General features: G+C 41.2%; 1 protein-coding gene across 1 annotated transcript in view; it reads right to left on the bottom strand.

Annotated features, from left to right (window-relative positions):
* Rab27b (RAB27B, member RAS oncogene family) overlaps positions 1-14,084 on the bottom strand; it is a 147,301-nt gene extending 133,217 nt beyond the window's left edge. The window contains exons 1-2 of the mRNA XM_005356243.2: positions 14,005-14,084; positions 13,798-13,872 (exon numbers count right to left, since the gene is read on the bottom strand). The gene's annotated coding sequence lies outside the window, so the exon portion shown is untranslated. The remainder of the gene's footprint in view (positions 1-13,797; positions 13,873-14,004) is intronic.
* Positions 14,085-14,451: the final 367 nt, after the last annotated feature.

Raw genomic sequence — 14,451 nt, forward strand, 5'->3', positions numbered from 1 at the left:
TTTCTTTCCCTGTCTTTCTCTGCCTTCCTCCCCCTACAGCCCCTCTTTAACAAAACATACTCAATCTCCCTTTGCATGGAGTGCTCTGTTTCCTGCCCACTGTCCCCCACCACACATTGTCCATAATTAAAATGTTTGTCTCATCTTCAAAAATCTTTCCTATTCAATATTAGTCTAACACTCTAGATACAGTGACATTAATTTAAAATAAAAAGTTCACTTATCTAAGAAAATTTTTAGATGAGTTCACGTTCTAATATTTTTTTCTTATTATGTTCAACCATCTAGAGCCATTCATTTACTCACTTGCTGACTCTCTAAGACTAGAACACAACTCTGGTAAGGGCATCTGCCTAAGGGTTATAAGCATCACTAAGCACTGTTAAGAATGTTAATTCCGGGCTAGAGAGATGACTCAGTGGTTAAGAGCACTGCCTGCTCTTCCAAAGGTCCTGAGTTCAATTCCCAGCAACCATATGGTGGCTCACAACCATCTATAATAAGATCTGGTGCCCTCTTCTGGCCTGCAGGCATACATGCAGGCAGGACACTGTACACATAATAAATAAGTAAATCTTTAAAAAAAAAATGAATGCTGATTCCAAGCTTCTTTGCTGTTGGCACTCCCCCAGTAAGGGAAGAAAACTGTGTGGTCTTTTAACCCTTGATTGACAGCAGAAAGATATTTCCCTAGTCTGGTTGCCTTGAAAGGTTAGCTGCCAGCCAAAGAGCCCACGATGGCCACTTGCTCTGCTGACCTCATGACATCCCAGCTGTTGTGACTACATGGCAAAGTCCTTGAGGAAACCATGCTCCAACACAAGGAACACAGTAAGGGCATATGCCACTGAAGCCACAGACTTTTGCTTCAGGAACTTACTCCAGTCAAAACTGCTGCAGCCTGTATCGATAACAGAAAACATCACTTCAGTCATGATCTTGTTTGTTTGTTCGTTGTTTTTTTTTTGGGGGGGGGGGTCTAAGAAGAGTTTCTCTGTAACTTTGGAGCCTGTCCTGGAACTAGGAACTAGCTCTTGTAGTTCCTAGTGCTGGGATTAAAAGCCTGAGCCACCACAACTCGGCCAGTTATGATCTTGATGTGACCCTACCTGCAGATCCAACAAATAACTTTGCCTGTAGTTTACTCTGGACCATTTCATTATGGTCTTTGACAGCATCAGAGAGTAGAAAGCCACCACCTGACACAGTCTGTGACGAATAGAAAGGAAGTTGTACTCATGTGAAACTCGTGATTGGTTTTTATAAAGGGCTTGTGGTAAACCAGAAACCGTATATACTCCAAGCTGTGATTTGTGGAATTTCAGTCCACACAAAGGCATGGAACACCTTTTTCTGATTGCTTAGAGAGGGTGTTTGCTATGACTTCCGTGTTAGTTTGGGGGATTCTCTTTTGTACAACCTCTTGGTATTGTAGCATAAGCCCCAATAAAAATTTTTACCAGATTTTGTTTTGTTTGTTTTGTTTTTAGCTACTATGTTTTTATAGCAGACAGAGCAGGCTGAGCTGACTGCTCAGAAAGCAGACAAAATCTAGGACTTTCAATTGCAGTGACAATGGCATTGTGGTATCAGCTGGAGAATAAGTAGAGTCACCAGGAGCGGATGAACCCAAAAGCCGCTGAGAATTTCAGAGCCGCAAGAAAACGTGAGCCACCCCTATCTCCCAACCCGAAACTCCAGTATATAACAGGAGATGGCTAAAGAGTTGCAGAGACTGAGGGCGGAACCTCAGACTGGAGAGAAACTGGAAGCATTAAGAAGATGAGCGATGGTAGAGAAGATGAGGCCCTGTGCAGAGTCAAGAGCGGGAGCCGCTGCTTCAAACTGCAGGCCCCAGTTAACGGGAGAGTCCCAAAAGCACCAAGGCTGGAGGCTCAGGTTCTGTCCTCGGCACTTAGAGGCCGTGCTCCAGTCACTAAGTGCTTGCACCCTCAGCGCACCCTAAGCCCAGGGCAATCAGCACCTGAGCACTAACGGCAATTAGCCCCTGACACTGAGTGCTTAAGAATCATAAGCCCTTAAATCTCAAGGCTTAGTCCTCAATGCTTCTGGGTTTGGATGCTCAGTGCGTGAGCCTCTGGGGCTGTCAACACTAAAGGGGCTGGTACTTGCTATTCTGATTTCTATCCAGCTATGGAAAAGGATTCCAACCACCCATCTGTAACACCCCAATAAACATATATCGACCAGCTATCTTCACCAAATGCTGGGTTAAATTGTGAAAATAGAGATCATTATGTGTTCACATCCTAGAAAAGATCTCAAAATCGGCAGAGAATATTCATAAACACATCCCAAGAGGTATGTGCAAAGATCCCATAACGCACCAAGAGAGTAAAGAAAATAAAACTATGATCATTCTTCTCGCAACTTTTAGAAACTCCTCACATTCAATTCACTTGAACATCTGAACATAAATGTCCTATAACTGATATTGACAGTAAAGGTTGAGCTATTATTTGGCCAATCAAGTTGTTATTATTTTCTCAGGCAAGGGTAGAATGCCACTTTCTCTGACCGTCTATCTAGGTACCCGCAGCTTCACTAAAGTCGATAAACCGATGCAAGACAAGTTCCATATCGACAGGACAGAAAGCTGCTTCCATAAGCCGGCCCAGGGTCAGCGATGGACTAAGAAACCGCAGTCAATGACTCAATAGCTGTTTATAGAAGGTGACCTTAGAGGAAAGTCAAAGTGACTAGCTAAGCATCTTGGTCATACAAACGGAAACATTTGGGCAATCATGAGGGAGAAGGTACCCATTACTTGGACTGTATGTATTTATTTCCTTGACTGTAATGCAATAGAAGAATATAATTCCTATTAATCCTTTCTCCTTTTTTTTCCAAAATAGAAACATTAATAACCTTTGAAGAACAGTGTTTTCAAGTCAATAAATTTTTTATCTCAGTTGCTTACATTTGTGAAGATGAGTATACAACTCTTTCAGGAAAAACAGTGCAGGAGTTGTGGTGTTGCGGCCCTATAACTCCAGAGCTTGAGAAACTGAGGCAAGGGAGTCAGAAATTTCAAGTTAGCCTGGGCTGCGCAGCCATACTACACCTCACAAGCAAACAAACAAACAAATAAACAGAAAGTATAACTGAGGGAATTTTTATACTGTATTCAAATTTTAACAATTTAACTTTATAATTTTACAGTTAAATAGTAATAAATAAATAGTAATGACCTTATTGGTTGGACACTATAGTCTAGGTTGAAATACATTTAGTTTAACTCAATTTTTTTTTTATTAATTAAAAGCCTAGAAAATACGTAAACTTGTAGAATTCTGTAATTTAGACCTATTCAAGTTTGCTTTCTGTTGTTGCAAAATGCTATAAACAAAACAGTTTGGGGAGGCCAGGGTTTGTTTCAGCTTACAAATTATATCGTCTATTAGCAGGGGAAGTTAAGGCAGGAGCTCAAGGCAGGACCTGAAGGCAGTTACTAAAACGAAGAAAATGGGGGACAACTGCTTATGAGCTTCCTTGCAGGTTCACATTTAGCTTCCTTTCTTATACGGCACCCCAATACAGTGGAGTTCACTGAACCTGGAGTTAAGCTTGTATCCAGGAAGCTTCAGCAAGCCCCCAGCATGCCCCCATCAAGCCCTCTCTCCAGCACTTGGGGTGGTCTTAAAGTCATAAAAAGTCTTTGTTTTAGTTTATTTTGAACAACTTATTGAAGAAGTAAAGTCCAGCTGGGCAGTGGTGGTGTACGCCATTAATCCCAGCACTCGGGAGGCAGAGGCAGGCGGATCTGTGTAAGTTCGAGGCCAACCTGATCTACAGGAGCGAGTTCCAGGACAGGCTCCAAAAGCCACAGAGGAACCCTGTCTCAAAAAAACAAAAAAACAAAAACAAAAAAGAAGTAAGGACAAAATAGTAATAAAAGTAACATAGACACACACAAATTTAGAATACCCATGCCAGACACTCCAAGATTCCTTCAATAATGGATTTGACTGGTGTTTATGTTGTTGGAAAATTCTCTTTATTAAAAAAATAAGGGTATAGAGATTAAAGTTTAGTGTTCTGTAGCACAGTAGCATGAGTATAATATATAACACAAACAGATAGACATATGCACACAACACACACATTTTTGCAGTTCTGGGGATGGAATCTAGGTTCTCACACTTCCTAGGCAAGGGCTTTACCACCAAACTACACCAAAGCATTGCTGGGCATTTCTTAAAAAGTGTGGGGAGAGTTTCAAATGTTCCCAACACAAAAGAAGCAATAATTTATTAAAGAGACAGAAATGCTAATTACCTGATTTCTCACTAGACACTGTATACATGCATCAAGCTATCTATCACACTGTACCCCATCAATATACCCAACGATGTGCTATTTAAACTTACAACAAGGTGGGGAAAACAGCTTAGTTTTTCCGAACATGTGCACTCCTGCAGAGAACCTTAATTCCAATTCCCAGCACACACCGGGCTTCCAAACATCTGTGACTCCAGCTCTGCGGAGCCCAACAACTTCTTTTGGTGTTTTCCCCTTCATCTTAAAATTGAATTGTGGGTTATATTTAACCTTGAAAATGAGAATTTACCTTTCAGGTATAGTCACCTGTGATGGTTTGAAAGGAAATGGATCCCAAAGAGAGTGGCACCACTAGGACTTGTGGGCCTCATTGGAGGAAGCGTGTCACTGTTGGGGTGGGCTCTGAGGTCTCTTTTCTCAACCTTAACTCAGTGTGACAGTCAGTGGATTTTATGTTGCCTTGGAATCAAGATGTAGAGCTGGCAGCTCCTGCACCCCGTTTGCTTGCATGTCACCATGCTCCCTATCCTGATGATAATGAACTGAACCTCTGAAACTGTAAATAAGTAGCCTCAATTAAATCAATCAAATGTTTTCATTTGTAGGAGTTGCCATAGTTATGGAAGCTCTTCACAGCAACCCTAGGTCTTCACCATAGTAGATCCAGCAGACGTTTGGTTAATTAGCATGAGAATCATGAGAGGGGAAATTCTGAGTTGTTCCTTCAGGAACAGTACACTGGGGTAAGGGGGGGGGCAAACAAACAAACAAACAAACAAAGAAATCCTTGTGCCTTAGAAATAACCCCAATGAGGCACATGGATTCTTGTATCAAATGAGATTTGGTAACCATTTTGTGCCTGCATTTGGACAAAGCTGTCTGGTAGAACTTTGCATGACTCATGCTTAGGATAAATAGGTGATATGGGATTCCCCCTGCATGCTGTTGAATACTGTTGGTTAATAAAGAAACTGTCTTGAGCCCGTGATGGGGTAGAATGGAGCTAGGTAGGAAAGACTAAACTGAATGCTGGGAGAAAGAGGCAGAGTAAGGAGAAGCCATGTAGCCCCACCAGATACAGATGCCAGAACTTTACCCAGTAAGCCACAGACTGGTGGTGATATGCATATTACTAGAAATGGGTTAAATTAATATGTAAGAGTTAATACAATTTCTGTGTGTTTATTTCGGGTCTGAGCAGCCAGGAACAACAAATAACCTCCTACTACAAAGAGGCATTTTTTTGTTGTGATTAAATAGATATAATTGTGTACATTGAGCTTCCTCGTCTGTCGAGACATGTTTTGTGTCGTAACCTCCCCCTTTAACTGTTTATGTAGAATAAACAGCTATTATTGCCCAGCAGACTGTTTTGTCAGGTGTGGGCCTCACAGATATTTAAGACTTAACTGATATCATTTAGTACTTCAGTGTCCTTAATGTTTGCCCCAAATCTGAAAGATTTATGGTGAAACTTTTCACTAATATTGCAGGTTTGTCCTTTATTCTTATTTTATGTACTCTTTTATGCATTTTGGAGAATATTCTGAATACTCATACACTCCAGATGGATATATTTTACTGGTGAATGGTACCTTTTACCATTAGTTTATGAATTTTTAAATCTTAATTATATTTTCTGCAGTGAAATCCACCTGCTACAATTAATCTTGCTGCAATATTCATTTAGAAGTACCTGATAGATATTTAAAGTATATCAACAATCCCTTGTTTAATGATGTGAATTCACTCCTAAAATCCTTATGGCTAAATTAAATATCTTCAGGTACAAAATAAAATGGTCATTATTTTAATAGCAAGAATGATGTATTTTATGCCAACCCAAGACTTATGATTCTCAGAGAAAAATGTATTGACTTAACTATAAAAACTAAGTTTTATAAACAACAAAAACAAACCAAGGGGCAAACAGAGTGCACACATAAAATAGAACGTGAGAAGAACTTATTGTGCTTGCTAATAGGTGGGTGATGGAGGACTGTGTGTTTGCTAGATGTGCTCTTAGTCCATACCTGGATTTCAGCTTTGGGGAATTTTTTTTCTTTTATTCAAAATACCCTTGGAAATGGAGTAGTAATCCCAGATACATTATTTTTGGTTAAAAAAAAAAAAAAAGGAACTAAATGCCAAAGGCTGCCTAAAGCAGAAAAGTCACTAAAGATTTCTTTCTTCCCTCCATTGACTGCACATAAGTGTTTCCATGTGTTTGGTTTTTTGTTTTGTTTTTCAAGACCAAGTTTTTATGTAGCTTTGGAGCCTGTCCTGGAACTAGCTCATGTAGACCAGGCTTGTAGACCATAACTCACAGAGATCTGCCTGCCTCTGCCTCCCAAGTGCTGGGATTAAAAGCGTGTGCCACCACCACCCAGCTGACACAGTGGGTCAGCTAATATTCTGTATGGAATTTGAACTTTCTATCCTAGAAATTTGTCTTTATAAGAGAAACTTCCAAGCAGAAAATTTCATTTCTCATGAGCTTGTTAGATTTGCATGAAGGTAAATAGAAAATGAGGTCCCTTCTTGCCTATTGGTTTCTTGTGTTATCCCAATGAGGAACACAGAATCCCCATAACTTCACGTTATCCCTCTAGGTGCTACAACAGCAAAGGGCATGAACTAGGCAGCTGGTATATAGGCAAACTCAATCTCACTTGAAAATTTTTGATGCCACTGTGTCTTAAATGTATTTCTTTAAAAGAAATGTATAAGGGGAATTTCTTTTTAAATTTTCTTATTGTGTGTGCATGCGTGTGTGTGTGTGTGTGTGTGTGTGTGTGTGTTTGTGTGTGCAAATACAGTGCCCATGAAGGCCAGAGCTATCAGATGCCTTGGAATTGCATTGCAGTCAGAGGGCCCTGGGACTTGAACTCCCATCCTCTGCAGGAGCTGTGGATATTTTCAGCCACTGCCATCTCTCCAGTCAAGGATTCTTTTTTAAACACAGGATGAATAATCCACACATAGCATCATACCCACTGATATGAATTATGTGCTTCCACTTATGAACTTTCTACTGGTTTATTTGTTTTTGCTACTTGCCTGCTGTGCATGGGTTAATCATTGTCCTTTCTATTGCTTAATTACTGATTAGCTATTTGTTTTTATCTGCGCATGTGTGTGTCCTTGCATGAGTTTAGGCACATGACACACATGCAGGAATTGCAGTTGGGAGCTGCCTCATGTGTGTGCTGGGGAATCTAACGCTGGTGTTTGGAAAGAACAACGAAGTGCTCTTAACCACTGTGCCATCTCTCCAGGCCCTTCTTTTATTTTTATAAAGACAAAATTTATGACATTTGTACTTAAATTGAAATCTGAAGTTACTAACATAGTTACCAATTTCTCTAACAATGCTCTAAGTCAGATTCCTCCCTCCATTTCCCTATCTTATCATTCTACCTTGCTTTTACAGTGACTCCAATATTTTGTCTTCAGTGTTGCTCCACAGTCTAGTTCCAGCGTGTTTAGGATGCAGCCTCCTTCCTCCCTATCTTGATTAGCGGTATGCATATTCATTAGTTTTAGGGAGGGGGTTTTGCACCAAGAAACTGTAAGTGACTTCAGCAACAGGGGTCTTTTCTTGTTGTGAAGTTCTGGAGTGTAACCAAGGGCATTGGCAATAGTCTATGATATTTTTGTGTATATGCAATCTCATTTCTCAAGAATTCCAAAATTTGTGATCATGTGGCATGCCTCTAGCAGGGATATTGTTGGCCTGTAATAAGGTAACATCATTTAAACTTTTTTAATATGCACATTTCTGTTCAGACCTTTATACAATAGTAGGTAGTAGGTACCAGGGAAATGCAAATTAAAACTACTTTGAGATTTCATGATACCCTAATCAGAATAACTAAAGTTTATTTTTTTTTTTATGGCAACAAATGTGATGTGAGAAAAGAGGAAGACCTATTCAGTGCTGGTGATAGTGCAAACAGGTGCAATCATTACGGAGATCAGTGTGGAGGGTCCTCAGAAATCTACAAACAGATTTACTACATGATCAAGCTATACAATTCTTGGGCATACACCCCAAGAGTGCTATTTCCTGCCATAGACATAAACGCTCCTTCATGTACATTAGTGCTCTGTTAACAATAGAGAGGAAGTGGAAACAGCTAGCTGTCTATCAATCTCTCATTAGATAAATTTTTGCTCAGAACACCTTGTTGTGGCACACCTACCCTTCACAGGATGCAGACCGTTCACAGTTCTGCACAAGGGTTTAATACGAATTTATTAATTTATCAATGGCTGCCACTTTAAAGAGTTTCCTATGTAAATCTACCCTCATCAGAATTATGCATGCTTAAGGACACACAGACATGTCTCTGTTCTATGTTAGTCTTTTCCTATTCAAAAATTTAAATTTTCATTTTGATATTTTTTTATAAAATAGATTCGTCTGCATCTAACCCGTTCCATCCCAGTCTGATTTTCAGTGAGATGACATTTCTGAAATATCCACCTCTGTGTCCACCTGCACCATTGAGAGGTGATGGAGGGAAAATTTTAAATCGTGGTACCGTGCTTTCTCACTTAAAACCTGACTCTCAAAGAATTGGAATTGGGGTGGAGAGAGGGGGGAGTCCAGAATGAGTTGGGAGGAGAAAAAACATGACCAAAATACATTGAAGGGAAAAAAATGTAAAGGAACTCAAGCAGTCGGTTTGGTATAGAAATGTGGTTATTTGTGTATGTGTGTATATCTTCAGGGCAAGGTAAGGAGATTGCAAACCTCAAGCACTTAGATGTAAGTAACTCCAGTTCTCAATTAACTACTTTCTTCATCCACGAACTTGAATCTGAACTCTGTGCTGTACATTGTGATGTGCCAGGTTTAGCTATATTGAATTTCTCAAGTTGTACTTGATGGGCAGAGCCGAATATGGGTATGCACAGTTTAGCCACAAGCTGTGAGTCTAACCTGCTGAGTATATTCATCTTAGAGCACTATTCTCTGGAAGGATAGCATCAGAATTAACACTGGTCAACCACAGTGTTTATGGCTTTAAGACCAGAAAAATCGATGTCAGTGTAACCTTTCTAAATATTTTATGAGATTATAAAGTAACTATGTAGTTTCCTCTTTCCCTCCCTCTATCTGGTATACACTCCCATATAACCTTCCTTGTTCTTCAAATTCATGGTCTCCCTTTTCATTGATTGTACACACATACACCATACACACACACACACACACACACACACACAAACACTAATTTGTGTATTCCTAAATACATAAAAACACCCTGTTCAGTCTGTATAATGTTGCGTGCGTGCGTGCGTGCGTGCGTGCGTGTGTGTGTGTGTGTGTGTGTGTGTGTGTGTGTTTGGGGAAAAACCATTTGGTATTAGGTAATCCATTAGTGTGTCTCAGCATCCCTTAGCTGTCTGGAGTTCTTTGTGTAGGGTTGAGTCTCTCCAGCTCTCTCTGTCTATTGTTGCTCCTGTTCAGCTCATGTCTAGAAAGTCATGTCCGTGAGACTTTATGAGTGTAGCTTCTGGCATTCAGCAGCAGCTCTGAGTCACAGCACCTCCCTGCTTCCTGTTCCCCTACAGTCTTTCCACCCCTTATGTGCGGAAGCCTTAGGCGCAGGAGTTGTGTTGTGGAGGTTTTAGTCTCTACTTGGCTCTACAGCTCTGCATTTTGAGTGCTTGAACTTTCTGGAAGATTCACAAGTAATGCTGGTGGGAAGGTGTATTAATTATTTATCTCATTGTTGTGCAGAACACTTGGCAAAAATGTCTTAAGACAAGATGGGATAAGCCTTAGTTCACAGTTTGAGGAGACAGCCCGTGCTGTAAGGAAAGTCACGGTGGCAGTGGTATGAGGTGGCTGGTCACATTCTACCCACAGTCGCGGCCAGAGAGAGGTGAATGCTGACACTCAGAATCTCCTTCTTCTTTCCCTTTACTCTAAGTCCTCAGCCTGAGGACATGACAGTGACAGCCATGTCCACACCGTTATGTGAAGCAGAAAGAGGAAATCCAAACAATATTCTGAATTAGCCTGCTTATCAACAAATGCATAGCACACATTGTGTGCTTTGGCTTTCTTCTCAAAGACTGGATTTCTAAAGCTTTCTGCTATGTATGTGTTCAGTTCCTTCTTCTCCTTGTCTTCCTCCATTTTCTTCTTCTTCATCTTCTTATCTCCCTCTCTTTGTCTCTAGTGTTTATGAAGCAGGATTTTCATGTGCAGCTCACATTGGCCTAGAACTCCTTACGTAGCCCAGTCTAGACTAGAGCCTGTAATCCTCCTGCTACGGCCTCTCAAGTGTTGGCATATCAGGAGTGGGCCCCTAGGCACTGCTCAGACTCTTTCTTTATAAGAAATTTTCAGTTCTGGAAGCAACAATACCTTGGGTCTCAGCACTAGGTAAATCCCAACGTTCTCTTTTTGTTATTCTGCAACAAAGTAAGTTCACACTAGTGTGAACATGATTCCACCGTTGTGCTCTCCGTGGCTTCCCTTTCCCTTCCAGCATTTTATTTAATAAGGGAAAAGTATAATTAGCTTGCAAAAGAAAAAAATAAATCTCAAGTTACATGAAATTTTAGCCTGTGGTGGCTTATGTAGGGCAACTGCTCCTCAAAATTCATATTTGAATTGTGATTTTCTTTCTGCATGAATCCAGAAGGGCAGTTTCTCACTTCTTAAGAATCTCTTTTTTTATCCATTCAATGAACACTGCCTCCTCCCATCCCCAGATTCCTATCAGAAGCTGACCCTGCTTGACTTCATTTTTCTGTTTGGTAATCCTGGGAGCCACTGTCTCTAAGCAATGGACAGGTGCCGAGCACACACAAAGGAAAGTCAGTTATTATAGCAAAGTATCCTTTTAAAGAGGGTACCCTTCCATGTGCGTGAATTAATGGTGTAAAAACCACGTAAAAAATGAATATTGGGAAAATGTCCTTTTAGGGGAAAAAAAAATGCCAGTGCTAAAAATCAACGAAACCAAGTTCACTATTAGCTGAACCTCTTTTAAGTAAACAGTGAGCCGCAAATGTCCACCTGACCATGACCTCTGAAATTTAAACAATATTGAATCTCAGATGGCAGGCCTGTTCTCTGGGAAGTCACCAGATTCTTATTGCTTCCACACTGTAGCAGACTGGTTTCAGCCTGTGTATATTCTTCAGCTTAAACTCCGCTTGTCTGCCAGCCATTCCAGACGTCCTCCAAGCTTTGCAGCCATAGTAGGCAGCTAGGCAGGTTCTCCTGGCTGACCTCAGTTAGAGACTGAAGTTCAGGAGGAGTTGCTTTCTGGGAAGAGTAGCCAGTGCTGAATAACGTCTGTGTTTTGGGGATAACTTTCCACACATTGAATCCACACATAATCAATCTATTTTTAAATGATTTGATGACTGATAATGACAGTTGTCTTAGTCAGTGTTCTATTGCCCTGAAGAGACATCATGACCGTGGTCATCCCTTATAAGGAAAACACTTAACCGGTGTAGCTCGTTGACAGTTTCAGAGGTTCAGACCATTATCACCATAAAGGAGAGCATGGCAGCATGCAGGCAGACATGGTGCTGGGGAAGAGGCTGAGAATCCTACGTCTTACAAGCAACAGGAAAATGGTCTCTGTTATGCCAAGAGATTTTTAAGCAAAAGAGACCTCAGAGTCTGCTCCCACAGTGACACACTTCCTTCAACAAGGCCACACCTCCTAATAGTGCCACTCCCTATGAGCTTATAGGGGCCACTTACATTCAAACTAACACAGTATGTGTCACATAAAACCGAAGAGTAAGCATGCAGACCACTCTTTGGTGGGCATGAGTTCTCCTACCTAAGCTTTAATTCGAAGAATTGAGTCATGTTTCTAGTTGAAAGACAGAAAAACTTCCTGAAGTACAGGAGACATCACACAAAGTTTACAGGCTCCTGGACCACAGCTATGTCAACAACTGAGAAGTAAAATTAAAATGTACCCTGGGTTCTGAAATCAATGAAAGGCATTTACTATGTCTAACCTGAATGTTCTCTCTAACCCGAATGTCAATGAGAATGCTTTTCTCTGCTTAAGAACTGTCATGTAGAGATATTAACATTTGCTTTCTGTGTATTTGATACATAGAAAAGACACCGCAAATTGATAGTTTCAACAAATTTTAACTTCATTTAAAATAATATATGCCGTATTTATATGGTAATTATTAGAGTTCCATATTTAAAACATAAGAAGTATGAAATACTCCAGTAAATCATAGCTACCCCTACAGCCTTTGTCTCTCCTTGCCAAACACAATGTTTTAGGAGAACTATAGGCAAAGGTTTCGGTTTCATTACTGAATACATTCCTATTCAGGGCATTTCAATGTATCAGATATTTGGCATCTAAACAGAAAATGTCTCGATCCATTAAATGGATTTATAAGTCCCTTAATAAGTGCTTTCTCTCAGTGAACTCATGACATTGATGTCTTGCGTTGTATCTTGATTGTTTTCTTTCCCTGAGTTTATCTTACAAACATGAACTGACTGCTAATAAACTCAACATTAGAAACATCTCTGAATGGATCTCTGAAATTGGCAGCAGACATACACACATCTAAATGGATTACTGAGGAACTCAACATACCTAACAATCTAACCACATCTTAAAGTTCTCAACGCCTGGAATCAGTTCCGAGGCCCTGGAAGGCCTCTTCGATAGACCTGTTAATTACTTATAGAAAAATGTCACTTTTCCTCATAAAACTGTGTTTCTTTAGATTTTTTTTTTTGGTTTTTCGAGACAGGGTTTCTCTGTAGCTTTGGTGCCCGTCCCGGAACTAGCTCTTGTAGACCAGGCTGGCCTCGAACTCCCAGAGATCCACCTGCCTCTGCCTCCCGAGTGCTGGGATTAAAGGCATGCGCCACCATCGCCTGGCCTTCTTTGGATGTTTTAATAGCAAACAATTCCCTCCCCACACATGTTGCATAGAAGAGAATCTTAGGCTGCTCATTTTTCATATGCTTCTCTGTGTAGTCTCCTAACTGTGCCATTGAGCATAAGTGGCAGGAGAGAAACAGGTTTCTCTTCCGAGGCTTTACTCCGCGGGATGAATGTCTCAGCAGCTTTCTGAAAGTCTGCCCTATGATAAGAGTATGGAACTGTGGACATAAAGGAAATGGGAAGAGAACACCATACTGCACCAGAGCAGAGATTAGAAAACAGTGTTGCAAGCTTTGAAAAGAGAAACCAAGCTAGTAGTCTGAAGCCCTGAGCAAAATCACTCTCCAATCCAAACTGGGTGCGAACCAGCCTCTCTAGCAAACTACAGCCTTCAGGAAGGAGCACAGCCACTCCGAAGTGGAGTTTCAGGCCCATCACTTGCGGTTTCTGTCCCCCTCTGTTGCTCTTCATGAATGAAACATGCCCATGGCACAGCACATTGGCTCCTTCGACGAGGAGGAAAAGGGTCAAGGGAGACAGCACCGCCAGTGTATTAGAGATGTGACACCAGGTACTTACACCTCCAAATGCTTCCAGATCACAGCCTCAGGGACTAGCTAGCCCATTTCTTTACGGCACTGTTGCTTCCATCCGCTGTGGGAATTAACATAAAATGATAGAGTAACCGGTTAGAGCTGGACAGCTCTGCAGAACGTCAGATTATGTGAACACGGAAAGGCATGCGGACATGGTACAAAAGCTGAGTGATAAATAGATCGTCTATACCTTCTGTCTGCAAAAGGGAGGCAATCTGAGCCTGGGTGCCCGCTGCTCTCTTGTGTAACACCGAAACCGGCTCAGTCCTTCTGACTGGGTGAGAAGCGCGCCTGCAGACAGTGTCTGGGCGGTCCTAGTGCCTGCTCAGGTTAGTAGACTAGCAGACTCCACAGGGCCTCCCTGCTGTGTCTTTCAGGGGCTGCCTTCAAGAGGTTTGAAGAATGTCAGGCTGGCTAACCGGCAGCCACAGTGGGCAATGTGTAAATAAGAGATTGTAAATAACAGCAAGTGATAGTGGGCTAAGTAAATAATAGTTTGCTAATATCATCCAGACTATGCTGTAGAGAATAAAAGGTTTCGAGCTGAAAAAAGTGTGCTGACAAGCGTCAAGGCAGAGGGCCATCAAACAGGAACCAGTTTGCACAAGCACCGTGTTTATTGAAATGCATTTATTTT

Source organism: Microtus ochrogaster, chromosome 18 (assembly GCF_000317375.1).
Source record: "Microtus ochrogaster isolate Prairie Vole_2 chromosome 18, MicOch1.0, whole genome shotgun sequence".
NCBI lineage: Eukaryota > Metazoa > Chordata > Mammalia > Rodentia > Cricetidae > Microtus > Microtus ochrogaster.